General features: G+C 39.9%; 1 protein-coding gene across 2 annotated transcripts in view; it reads right to left on the minus strand.

Moving 5' to 3' along the window:
* The window catches only part of PCED1B (PC-esterase domain containing 1B), a 141,005-nt gene that overhangs the window by 18,556 nt on the left and 108,563 nt on the right, over nucleotides 1-13,886 (minus strand). For both annotated transcript variants that reach the window (XM_026000175.2, XM_026000174.2), the window contains exon 3: nucleotides 6,294-6,460. The gene's annotated coding sequence lies outside the window, so the exon portion shown is untranslated. The remainder of the gene's footprint in view (nucleotides 1-6,293; nucleotides 6,461-13,886) is intronic.

Here is a 13,886-nt window from a genome sequence, read left to right on the forward strand (position 1 = left end):
GAGGGCTTGACCTTGGACAGGAGGACACACAGGTAAAGGCTGGGTACTGGGGCCTGAGGCTGGTGTGTGGCTAGGTGTGGGGGCGCCAGCTTGTGGAGTTTTTGCTGACTGCTATGTTCTCAGTGAAATAGGCAGCAAAGTCAAGGTCACCAGTTGAGAGTGATCCTGCCTCAGGCCCTATTAGAGGTTTGGGGATCGAGGAGAAGGTATGAAATTGTCCTCTGGGAGATGAAGGGGGCTGTCATTACTGAGCAGCTTGGAGGCCCACTTCAGGCTGGGAGCCCCTGGTCAAACTGGGAGTGTTCAGCATGGATGCTTGATTTTCTCTAGTCTATCTTTTTTGTTTGTTTGTTTTTAAGATTTTATTGATTTATTCATGAGAGACACACACAGAGAGAGAGGGGCAGAGACACAGGCAGAGGGAGAAGCGGGCTCCATGCAGGGAGCCTGATGTGGGACTCAATCCCAGGACTCCAGGATCACGCCCTGAGCCGAAGGCAGGCGCTCAAACACTGAGCCACACAGGCGTCCCTTCTCCAGTCTGTTTTAACCACATGGGAGGCAGATAGGAGAGTGGGCAAAAATTGTATTTAGTTAGGACTTTTGGTCTCTATTGATGTATGTTAAATGCCATTACAAATTCATAATGTGTTTTACACTCTGATTTATTTAGAAGCAAACCCATAAAAGCCAAATATTTTAGACAGTGAAAAATATTATGAGTATCGGGACAAAAAAATGATGTTCCTTTAACATTAACAACTCTTTTAGTAGTTCCAGCCACAGATTAGTCTAAGCTGATCTTTATATGAGCTAATATCATTTTATTCACATTTCCTGTTTCCAAGAACACTTATTTTTCTTACCTTCTTGGAACGGAGTGCTTCAAGCAGGCCAGAAATCAACCTGTGACATATGTACTTATAATATACTTATTTCAGCAAGCTGCTGTGTGTTTATGTGCAAATCTGTGAGTGGCTACCTTAAAAAAAAGGATCAAGTTTGGCAAATCACAAAACACTATGTGTTTTCTTTGCTTGTATGACTTGAAACAGTCTGCATGTTCTCGATAATTTCTCTTCAGAGCACTTGCATTTTGAACTTTTAAGCACATGTGAGTAATTTGTTTCTACTGAGGCACAAAGTCTTCTCGGATAGTATACTAAGAATTTGGAGACTGGATTAAAACTTATCATGCGCTCAGTGTAGTGATTGAATTAAGTTCTGCGCAAAGCCAGTCCCTGCAAACTTCTGTGTTGTCGAGGAGGGAGGCTAGAGTTGGAGTTTGGGAGGTTATAGGTTGAGAAGAGCCAAATTGGGGGTTTCACCAGGATGCATGGAGTGAGAGGTGAATTTATAGAAGACCTCATTCTGTCAGGACTTCTTAAAATTTTCTACGAACTTTCTTAGAATTCTTATGTTTTTTTTTTTGTTTTGTTTTGTTTTGTTTTAGAATTCTTATGTTTTATGCAAATTTTCTGTCCAGGTCCAGTATTGCTTAGGGGTTCAGAGCATGGCCTTTGCAGGCAGAAAAGTTGAGTTCAGGTCTGGATCCTCCGAGCTGGCTGATTTGGGGAAAGTTCCTTAACTTCCCTGGCCCAAATCCAGCAGTGGAGATTGAATATGCAAAGCGCTAAGCAGAGCAGTTGGCACTTAGTAAATGCTCAACTTGTTCTAGAAATTAGTATACATATATCCATGCTTTAGTAATATAAAAATAGGCTTTAAATGACTACCACTGAATAAAATGTAAACCCTGACAAGTACCCCGTTTGGTGGCACAGCTCTGGACTGGTGTGCCCTGATCCATGCAGGAACAGACTTGACAAGTGGGTAAGATGATGGCACCTTAGGCCAAGCTGAGATTCTAAGAAGGTCAAGCAACTGCCTGAATCACAGCCAGGCTAGCTGCTGAGCTTGGACTAAGGACCAGGCCTCCTGAGTCTCAGTCTCAGTTCCAGAGCCACAGTTCATAAATTCCAGAGGGGCAAAAAACAAAACAAAACACAAAAAGACGGTTAACCTTTTTCATAAAGAATAATTTAACATCCTAGGAGAATTGGGCCTTGAATTATTTAGCAACGTCCCTTACCTCTAAATAATATTAAATTTTTTTAGAGGACTCCTAACTACTGACTTAATCTTCTGATTCCAATTGTCTCTCTCTTTTGTTTTGTTTTGTTTTTTTTTTGTTACCAACTAAACCATGTGTAAGTGTGCAGTTTGGTAGTGTTGAGTGTATTCACAATACGACAGTATCATGCAACACCTCGTGAGGATTTTCATGTCATAAATCTGAAACCCTATATCCACTAAGCCACCACTCTACTTTGCTGATCTCCAAAGCCTCCAGCAACCAACGGTTCCACCCTCTGTTTCTCTGAACGTGATTGCTTTAGAGACTCCACCCAAGTGGAATCACATGATATTTATTTACTTATATTTTATTTTTTATTTTTATTTTTTTATATTTTTCTTTTCTGACCGGTTTAGCTCACTTAACATCATGTCATTGAGGTTCATCCATGTTGTATGTGACAAGATTTCCTTTTTAAAGGCTGGATAATATTCCATTGCCAAATTCACTACAGTTTCCTGGGTTACCATCTGCATAAGAACATAGCTATGTCAAATCCCAGGCCAGAAGCTCTCAGATCCTCTACTTGGGATGTTTTATGTTACAGGTCAGTTGATTTAGCTGTTTTTTTTGTTTGTTTGTTTGTTTTTTTCTTTTATTTATTTATGATAGTCATCACACAGAGAGAGAGAGAGAGACAGACAGACAGAGGGAGAAGCAGGCTCCATGCACCGGGAACCTGACGTGGGATTCGATCCCTAGTCTCCAGGATCGCGCCCTGGGCCAAAGGCAGGCGCCAAACCACTGCGCCACCCAGGGATCCCTGATTTAGCTGTCTATGAGCTACAACAACACTTCCTGTCCTTGATCCATGTTCGCATAAACTATGCAAATCAAGAAGCTCCAAACTAGACTCAAAAAATGCTGGGAGCATCATCTCTCTCCCAATCAAAGAGGCTGGCAAACAATCTTTCTTCACCTTTCACATTTATGATCTGCATTTTTTTAAAGATTTATTTATTTATTTACTTATTCATGAGAGACACAAAGAGACAGGCAGAGACATAGGCAGAGGGAGAAGCAGGCTCCATGCAGGGAGCCCGTTGCGGGACTCCATCCCAAGGCCCTGGGATCACGACCTGAGCCAAAGTCAGGTGCTCAACTGCTGAGCCACCCAGGTGTCCCCATGATTTGCATTTTTAAAAAGGTTATTTTTAAACTGTCTTTTCCTTCAAGTTGTCATATTGGAAGAGGCTATCCACAACACTGTGAATTTTTTAAAAACCTGGATATTTCAAAAAATGAATGCTGCTAAGTGCGTTTTAAATTAATCCTAACAGGGCTAATATTATTTTTTCCTGAATCAAAATGCTAACTCCATATATATATATAAAACTCTTCCTCTTCCTATATTTACATGATGGGATGTGGATGCGGGGATTTTATTTTCAGAGCTATCTGAAACTTGGCCAAACTACATTTATAAAGAAAAAGTTCCAATATTTCAGAGATATTAACAGCTAACTTGCTGAACATGTGGTTTCTTTGTCCAGGAAGGTAGACATTGCTTAGTATTTTGACGCATGCTAATTTCCCTTTTCTCCTTCACTGGATAAACTCTGGCTGGGGGGCTCTGGGGCCAGGCACAGTGCTTGGCACCCCACTAGAAGGTCGACTAAGGCATGGTCTCTGTGTTCAGAGAGGAAAAAAACAGAAGTTGATGATTATAATTCATTGTTGGAAATGCAGTTATGGCCTTATGTGAGGGTATCACTTCTATTACTGAAAAGGGTTTTTAAAAATTTTACTAAATATATGAAAATAGCACTGGGAAAAGCGGTCTCTGGTCAGACTCTTTACACATGGATATTTTTGCTTTGTAATTATGATTGACCCAAACTGCATTATATATATTGTTTTATATATCAACTGTGTGTCACTATTCCATTCTATCAATAAACAGTAGACTTTTAAATATTTTTCCAAATTACCATTTACAAAACTAATGTCACTGTGTATGTTTTGTTACTTTCCCCTCTTTCTCCTTTAGGATATTCTTTTTCTTAAAATTTTGTGGTTGAATCTCTGAAATATTCGAATAAATGAAAATGGAGAATAAAAGGGCAGCTGGGTGGTTCGGTCGGTTAAGCATCCAACTCTTGATTTTGGCTCAGGTCATGATCTCAGGGTCATGGGTTCGAGCCCTATGTCTGGCTCTGGCTCAGCACAGAGCCTGTTCGAGATTCTCCATCTCCCTCTCCCCCTCCCTCTCCCCTGCCCCTCCCACCACTCATGCTCTCTTGCTCTCGCGCTCTTTTCTCTAAAATAAATAAATCTTTAAAAAATGGAGAACTATAAATTACCTTCACTTCTCTGACTCTGATGTTTACCAGTTTCACTGACCTCTGCCTATAAATCTTTGAGTCATATGTCAATACCCCATTTTCTTAGTCATGATTTCTAGGTGTTGCTTAACTGTCGACTCAGTCACCTTATAGATTTGTGTGAGAACAAAAGACTTTATTTTCTAGATAGGCATTTACTCTTGGTGACGCATGCTAGTTAAGTCATGGGGCAGTGTTAAAATGCATGACAAAAATAGCTAAGAAGAAAGAAATGTCTCCTTGTTCCCGGTTGAATAGACTCTGTGATGGCGTAAGGATCCAATTTAAAGTAAATTCTAAACTAATTATATTACTCCCCAAGCTTGTTCCTCCTCTCAGTAAGTGAAGTCAATATTTACCTAATTGCTCCATGACAGAAATTGCAGGATCATCTGGAATTCCTTCCTTGCCTTCATCCACCAGGAGTAGAGTAGATGCTCCTTTCTAGACCATTCTGTGGTCAGTCCACTTCTCTCCCTTAGAGCCCCTACCTTTGTTCAAATCTGAAATCCGGCTGTGGCTTCCTAATTTATCTTCCCACGTGTGCTCTTCTCTTCCCCTACCCCATTCTCTAACCTGCAGCCTTTGCTCTTTCTGGATGTGCATCTTCTCATTTCATTTCCCTTTCAGAGGCTGAATTCAACCTGCTAAATCATGTCAAGATTTCTCTGAAAACACCCAGCCTTTTGCCTTTTCTTAATCAGGCGTATTAGTCAAATACCTCCAGAGCATTACCTTAGTGTGAGGTCCGAAGATCCCAAACTGACAAGGCATCTTAGATCATGATAATAAATTACAAATATATCCCGAGTATATCCTGAACACTGAGTATATCACTATACACTGAGTATATCATGGACTGAGCACTCAAATGTTAATAATTTGTATTAACTCATTTTACAGAGTCAGCAACAATAATTACTCCGGCCATTTACTGGGCGTCTCCTTTACATTCCAGGCATAACATGTTCATTAGCCGTTACTTTTTAAACCACCCTACAGAGTGCCAGCCCAGGCCAGTTCCCTAGGAAGTAGCAACTTTGCAGTTCCAGCCTGCCTCAGCCTCCCCCTACACCCCTCCCTCCCCCTAATCGGGCACTGCACACCTCCTGTTCTGAGGCTGCTTCCACGCCTACAGGGTGCCCCATAGGGAATGGTGACATGCAGGATTAAAATATTGTGGCCAAAAATAAATAAATAAAATAAAATAAAATAAAATAAAATAAAATATTGTGGCAAAGACGAGCAGACTGCTTAATTATTTCCTGTGGGGGCAGAGAGGCTGGCCCCGAGCGGACAGCAGCACCTAGTTTACCACCTAATCTGTCACAGCTCTGGTTTCAGGCATGTATGTTTGGTGACAGCAGGTTCACAAGTCCATGACACTGGGTGGAGTTGCAGATGCAAGACCCTGGGAAAATTTCTTGTCCCTCACTTATTTACAGTTTTGTTATTCTGATTGCTGATGCTCCTCGGGGAAAAAGCAAAGAACCAAATGTGGAGTATTATTCATTAGCCCGCAGTCTGAAGGAGGAACTGTCTTGCAGAGCTTACCCAACCACAAACTTAAATTTTAGGAGGAAATAAGCAAAGAAAAAAATCTGAGGCCTTGCCCATCATATGCTTAGTTCGTTAAAGGAAACTAGAGAGGGAGCTTATTATTTCTTCAAATGGGAAAGCCCCAAGCAGGGGAAAAATACTAAAATGTTTCATCTGGGTAGGTTCTCAGTGGACCTCTTAAGAAAACACAACCTGTGGGCCAGGACCCAGCTCCCAAGGCTGATGCAAATTCTTTACATTGTGGTTGTGTCTGATGAGGGACCCATACTTACCTGCTTATGCAAGGAAGGTTTTCTTACTGTCCTGTCCTTTTATCACTTGGTCCAGAGGAGGAAGGAAAAGGGGGGCGGGGGGGGGCATGCCGCACTGTCACCTGTGCAGAAAAAGGCAGTCGGGAGCTCCCCTTGGCCACTTGCTGCTGTGCCTGGTCATGGTTGTCCTATCAGGAGAGAAACAGCACTCCTGTTAGCAGGCTTGGGGGGAGGCAGCAGCATCAGCCGGCTAGAGGGCATGCCCCCCCCTAACCTGACCTCCCTGGGGAGGTGGCTCAGGGCTTCCTCTTTGATGGCACTAATTACAGCTACTTTGGACTCCTCTGTGGTAGCAGATGAGCCCAGCTGCCAGGTCCCAGCTTCATCGTGACCAGTCCAGTGCACTTACCCAAACCAGCACTGACTATCATCATTTCTTTTGCATTCTGGAGACAAAGACTTAAACCCTCAGTCTGGCCACTTTAGGTTAAGGCCTCTTTACTTCCTTGGTGCTTTGACCACGGGAGGCCACCTAGGACCTGAAAAGATGTACCCTGGAAGGCCTTCCGTCGGAGCCCACCAGGGTAACCTCGGTCTACACCTTCTCCTGATGAGATTTTGCTGTATCTTGTCGTTTGCTAACATCCTCTGAGTGCATGCAGATCTGTTCCTCGCTTTCCTTTCCAAAATACAAGGTCCTTAAAAACTGGGATTTTTTTTTTTTTTTCAAGTGCCAACTCATTAAAGAGAGAGTGCAGAAAACAGAAGTGAACTTTTGCCTTGTCTCCTGGAAGCTGAAGGAATTACCAAGGGGAGAGGAAGTTGAGCACAACCCCCTAGGCCTGATGCCAACTAATGATAATATAACGGTTTGCTGAACAATTTGTGTTCTGTTTCCTTTCTTCTCCCTCCTTCCTAACCTTTCTTTTTTATAAACAAACAAACAAACAAACAAACATAACCAAAACAACAACAAAAAAACTATTGGCTAAATTCATTGATGGTTATAGTATAATCTACACACAACCACAGTTATAAGATTAAATGAGTAGGGAGGTAAGTGAGCTAGGATATCCGGATTCTTTTATACTAAGAATCATGGATTATCTACCATTTATCACTAAATTAGAAGGAAATGTTATGGCCCATCTGTGGAAATCAGTTTATATGTAGACGATGAGGAGAAGCAATTAGAGGCACCCAGAACCTTTACTATTAGATGTATGATTTGTCTCTCCCAGTCTGTAGGCAGGGGCAAGTTAAGGAAACGAGGCAGCAAGTTAGGACTGGGACTAAATCCAGAACATAGTACCCACTCCAAGAAAATCCAGATGTCTAAGAACTAGACCAGGAGTCATAAACTCCAATGGCTGTAGGCATAGACATGAGATATAAGAGAGTACATGGGCAGGGTCTGTTCTTTGTGTGTATACTCATTTTCCATATTAAATATTTAGAAGTAGTCTTTGTTTCCTCTGAGAATGTATTTTCCTCCTTGAAATTCTTAAAACCTCTCATATCTTGTTCCGCCACTTCTTCTAAAAACGTGGGAAGAGAGAAACCCCTCTACCACAAAGAAAAAACAAAAGTGAAAGCAGAGTGGTAAACGACAACTTAATTCTCAGCCTCATTGTAGGGGACAGTAGGGAGTCGCGGGGATTGTGGCAAACTGGAAAACGCACGTCATTCAAGTAGCCATTAGCCATTCTGTCCTAGCAGATTGCTCCGTAAGACAATATGGTTTCAGTTATTGACAGATATTCCAATGTTTCAAAAAGAAGAAAGCCATAAAAGTTCTTAAGAGATATATCCTGATTTTTAAACATTGGTCCAAATAAATAAATGAAAGTACTGTGCAGGCAAAACCAAACAACTTTGCAGCCATTAGGTTTTTACTTCTGTCTAGATAGTGAGAGAGTCCAATTCAAGGGAACATCTGGGAATCACGGACCACACAGAATCAAGTCAAATGGGATCTGGTATAGAAAACAGGTAAGCAGGGAAAACCGCAGAAACTACAAAAGGGCCGGAGACAGAATTCTGATGCCATTCCTGCCTCAGGAACAGACATTTTCCCTTTTAGCTGTAGCAGAAACCAGTAATGGTTTCCTAGGCAACATCCAGTCTGGCTCTAGCCTGGAAACCCACGTGCTTCTGCAATGCAGCGACATTTCTTGATAGGCAAATTTGGGCACAATTTTGGAGTCTTACGAGCCGAGGGAAGGAAGCTGAGATGGTGCTATTGAGTAGCAAGTCCCTGTCATGGCAAATTTTATTTATTTATTTATTTATTTTTAATTTTTATTTATTTATGATAGTCACACACACAGAGAGAGAGAGAGGCAGAGACAGAGGCAGAGGGAGAAGCAGGCTCCATGCACCGGGAGCCCGACGTGGGATTCAATCCCGGGTCTCCAGGATCGCGCCCTGGGCCAAAGGCAGGCGCTAAACCGCTGCACCACCCAGGGATCCCGGCAGATTTCAACCTTTCCATTAAGTATAGAGTTTTTCATGAATACTCATTTCTTTGTCCTTGCAGTTCATTGAAATCAGATTCTCAAAGCCTGAATCCATCATAAGCATCTTTTAGGTTTTGTTTTTATTTAATTTGTGGTGCTAACAATGAAGATAGATAATTAGATACTTGTAACACCAATATATTGATAGTGTAGTTGATCCAAATGGCTTTTAATATTTCTTCACAATCGGGCAGAGCTCAATGGTCTGTTTTCAGATAGAAGCTCAGGTTTACTCAAAGACAAACTGAAAAATACTTGTTTTCTTTGCTAGGGAATAATAATAATAATAATAAGAAGAAGAAGAAGAAGAAGAAGAAGAAGAAGAATATTGTTAGGGCAATATTGATAACCATACTATGGAGAACTTTAAAAAGCCTTCTAAATAACTTCCAGCAATTCTCTATTCTATTTGTAAAACACTGGGGAAGTAGAATTCATTTTTTATTTTTTATTTTTTTATTTTATAAGATTTTATTTATTTATTCATGAGAGACACAGAGAAAGAGCAAGAGAGGCAGAGACACAGCCAGAGAGAGAAGCAGGCTCCATGCAAGGAGCCCGACGTGGGACTCGATCCTGGGACTCCAGGGTCACGCCCTGGGCTGAAGGCAGGCGCTAAGCCGCTGAGCCACTCAGGTATCCTGGGAAGTAAAATTTAAATGAGCAACTGTGCCTTTTAGTCCACATCTCATGCATCCCTTACTGTTTAACTGTCATCATTATTTTTCCACCTATTCTGACAAGCTGGACTGAGATCAGAGTTATTTATCTGACATACCAGGAGAATGCTATTGGCGCATTGTGTCCTGATCAAGGCCTTTGGAAACCCCTGTTATTAAGACCTTATAAATAAGAAGGAGAAATATGTCTGTGCTACATGATGACGCACTTTAGTGCGTTCAATATTCGACTATCATTCCACAAACATTGAGTTAGCAAATATTTATTGGGTATCTGCTATGCACTAAGTAGTGCAGTAGGTTCTACAAGCATAGGATTTTTTTGTAGAGGGCACTGAGAAGCAAATAGAAATTTTAAAGTAGGTACACACAGGGGCGCCTGGGTGGCTCAGTTGGTTGAGCATCTGACTCTTGGTTTTGGTTCAGGTCATGACCTCATGAGTTGTGATATTGAGCCCCGCCTCGGGGCTCCAGGCTCAGCGTGGAGTCTGCTTGTTTCTCTCTCCCTCTTGCTCTGCCCCTCCCCCCACTCTTGTGTGCACTTTTTCACATAAATAAATAAAATCTTAAAATAATAAAGTAAATACATACACACAATTATATATATAAACATATAAGTGTAAATGTATACTGTATTTGAGTGGAGAGTAAATTTCATCCTAACAGTAATATTCATCCTCACTATTGTAATATAAAAATAATTTTAAAATGTCGTAAGTAAAACATGTTATATCTTTATATATAATGATGTATAAAATATATATTAATCGACTATTTTTAAAGTAGTTTTATGTTTATAGAAAAATTGAGTAGGAAGTACAGATTCCCATATACACTCTCCTCACCCCGACCCCAAAGTTTCCCCTATTAAATTTTACATTAGGGTATATTTGTTACACAAATATTGTGTATGATGAACCAATCTTGATATCTCTTTTTAACTAAAGTTCTCCGTTTACATCAGGGTTCACTCTGTTGTACATTCTGTGAGTTTGGACAAATGTATGTTTGTATCCACCCTGTTTCCTGGTGTCACAAGTCATCATGTATCACCATATCATGTATCCACTATTAGAGTATCATACGGAAAATTTTATTACCTTAAAAATCCTGCCTGCCTCACCTACTCATCCTCCTTTCCCCCAGGAACCTTGGCAACCACTGATTTTTCTATTGCCTCTATAGTTTGCCTTTTCCAGAGTGTCATATAGTTGGAGTCATATAGTAGGTGGCCTTTTCTTACCGGCTTCTTTCACTTAGCAGCATGCATGTAAAGTTCAAAAACCAAAAAACAAAGAGACTTGGTAGAAATCTTAGCTTTGTAAGACACTTTGAAGCGGCTGTGCTATTTTGCATTCTCTCCAGCACTGATGAGCTCCTGTTGCTCCCCATCTTCATCAGCATTTGGTGTTGTCATTGTTTTGGACGTTGGCCGTTCTAAGAGGTGTGCCATTTTTGTTTTGTTTGTAATTCCCCAATGACATATGATATTGAACATCTTTTCGCATGCTTATTTCTCATTTATATCTTCTTTGGTAGGGTTCACATCTTTTGCCTACCTTAAAAATTAGGTGGTTTTCTTACTATTGAGTTTTGAGAGTTCTTTGTTCATTTTGTCTATAAGAATTTACTCATTTATATGGTTTATAAACAATTTTTCCTAGGGGCGTCTGACTGTTGCTTTCAGCTCAGGTCATAATCTCAGGGTCATGAGATCCAGCTCCAGGATGGCCTCTGCACACAATGGGGAGTCTGCTTGAGATTCTCTGTCCCTCTCACTTCCCCTCTGTACCTCCCTGCCCTTTCTCTCTCTCTCAAATAAATAAATAAATAAATAAATAAATAAATAAATAAAATCTTTTTTAAAAGATATTTTCTCCTAGTCTGTGGATTGTTTTTTATCTTCTCTTAATGATGTCTTTTGTAGAGCAGAGATTTTTAAATTTTAATGAGGCCCCACTTACCAATTTTTCTTTCATGGATTATGCTTTTGATGTTGAATCTAAAAACGTGTTGCCAAATACAAAGTCACCTAGATTTTCTCCTATTTTATCTTCTAAGAGTTTTATAGTTTTGTATTTTGCATTTAGGTCTGCAATCCATTTTCAGGGAATTTTCATGAAAGGCGTAAGTTCTATATCAATTCTTTCTTTTTCTTTTTGCCTGTGGATGTAACTTTCTTCCTGAAATATTTATTGAAAATACTATCCTTACTTCACTGAATTGCCTTTGCTCCTCTGTGAAAGATAAGATGATATGGGTCTATTTCTGGGCTCCTTATTTTGTGCCATTGATCTGTATTTTTTCTCCAATACCACATCACTACAGCTTTATAGAAAAATTTAAAGATAGTGTCAGTTCTCTGAATTTGGTCTTTTTAAAAAATATTAAGTTGGCTATTCTGGGTGTTTTTCCCTTTCCATATAAACTTTATTTATTTATTTATTTTTTAATTTTTATTTATTTATTTAGGATAGTCACAGAGAGAGAAAGAGAGGCAGAGACACAGACAGAGGGAGAAGCAGGCTCCATGCACCGGGAGCCTGACGTGGGATTCGATCCCGGGTCTCCAGGATCGCGCCCTGGGCCAAAGGCAGGCGCTAAACCACTGCGCCACCCAGGGATCCCTCCATATAAACTTTAGAATAAATTTATCAATAGCCAAAAAATAACTTGCTGGGATTTTTGTTAGGACAGAGTTGATCTGCTGATCAAATTGGAAAGAAGTGGTATCTTGACAATATTGAGTCTTCTTATCCATGAATACCTCTCCATTTATTTAAATCTTTGATATCTTTCCTCAGAGTTTTATAGTTTTCATCATATAGATCTTGTACATCTGTTTTTACATTTCTAATTAAGGATTTTTTGGTGTTAACATAAATGATGTTTGGTTTTAAATGTCAAACTCCAATTGTTCATTGCTTCTATATAGAAAAGCAATTACTTAAGTGTATTAACTTGTATCTTGTGACCTTGCTATCATCACTTGCTGTAGTCACAGGGTTGTGTTGTCGTTGTTGTTGATTCTTTGGGATTTTTCTACACGAAGTGTCATGCTGTTTGTAAGCAAAGACAGCTTATTTCTTCCTTCTTAGTCTGTATACCATTTACTTCCTTTATAAAAAATTATAACTGCATTACTTAGGACTTCCAGTACAATATTGAAAAGAAGTGATGAGAGGACATACTCTTGCCTTATTTCTAAATTTAGGGAGAAAGCATCTAGTTTCCATTACGTAGGATGTTAGATGCAGATATTTTGTAGATAGTTAGTATTTATTTATTTATTTATTTATTTATTTATTTATTTATTTATTTAAATCCCAGTATAATGATTATACAGTATTATATTAGTTTCAGATGTCCAATGTAGTGATTCAGTAGTCGCATGCATTACTCAGTGCTCATCGTGATCAGTGTACTCTTAATCCCTTTCACCTATTTCCCCTATCCTCCTTTCCACCTCCCGTCTGGTAACTATGTTTGTCCTTTATAGTTAAGAATCTGTTTTTTGTTTATGTCTTTTTTCTTTGTTCATTTGTTTTGTTTCCTAAATTTACATATGAGTGAAATCATATGGTCTTTGTCTTTCTCTGATTCCTTTCACTGAGCATTATACCCTCTCGATCTATCTATGTTGTTACAAATGGCAAGATTTCATTCTTTTTTATGGCTGAGTAATATTCCATTATATATATATATAATATATATTATATATATTATATATATATATACTTACCACATCTTTATCCATTCATCTGTCAATTGACACTTGGGCTGCATCCATAATTTGGTTATTGTAAATAATGCTGCAATAAACCTAGGGGTGCATGTATCTTTTTGAATTAGTGCTTTCCTTTTGTTTGGGTAAATATTCAGTAGTGGAATTACTGGATCATATGGCAGTTCTGTTTTTAACTTTTTTTTTTTTTTTTTAAATTTTTTTAAATTTATTTATGATAGTCACAGAGAGAGAGAGAGAGAGGCAGAGACACAGGCAGAGGGAGAAGCAGGCTCCATGCACCGGGAGCCCGACGTGGGATTCGATCCCGGGGCTCCAGGATCGCGCCCTGGGCCAAAGGCAGGCGCCAAACCGCTGCGCCACCCAGGGATCCCCGTGTTTTTAACTTTTTTTTTAAAAGATTTTATTTATTTATTTATTTATTTATTTATTTATTTATTTGACAGGGTGGAGGGAGGGAGAGCACAAGCAAGGGTAACAGGAGGCAGAGGAAGGGGGAGAAGCAGGCTCACAGGGGAACAGGGAGCCCGATGTGGGGCTTGATCCCAGGATCCTGGAATCATGACCTGAGCCAAAGGCAGACACTTAACTGACTGAACAACCCAGGCGCCTCTTTTTTCAACTTTTTGAGGAATCTCTATACAGTTTTCCAGAGTGGCCAAACCAGTTT

The sequence above is a fragment of the Vulpes vulpes genome, chromosome 8, assembly GCF_048418805.1.
Source record: "Vulpes vulpes isolate BD-2025 chromosome 8, VulVul3, whole genome shotgun sequence".
Lineage (NCBI taxonomy): Eukaryota > Metazoa > Chordata > Mammalia > Carnivora > Canidae > Vulpes > Vulpes vulpes.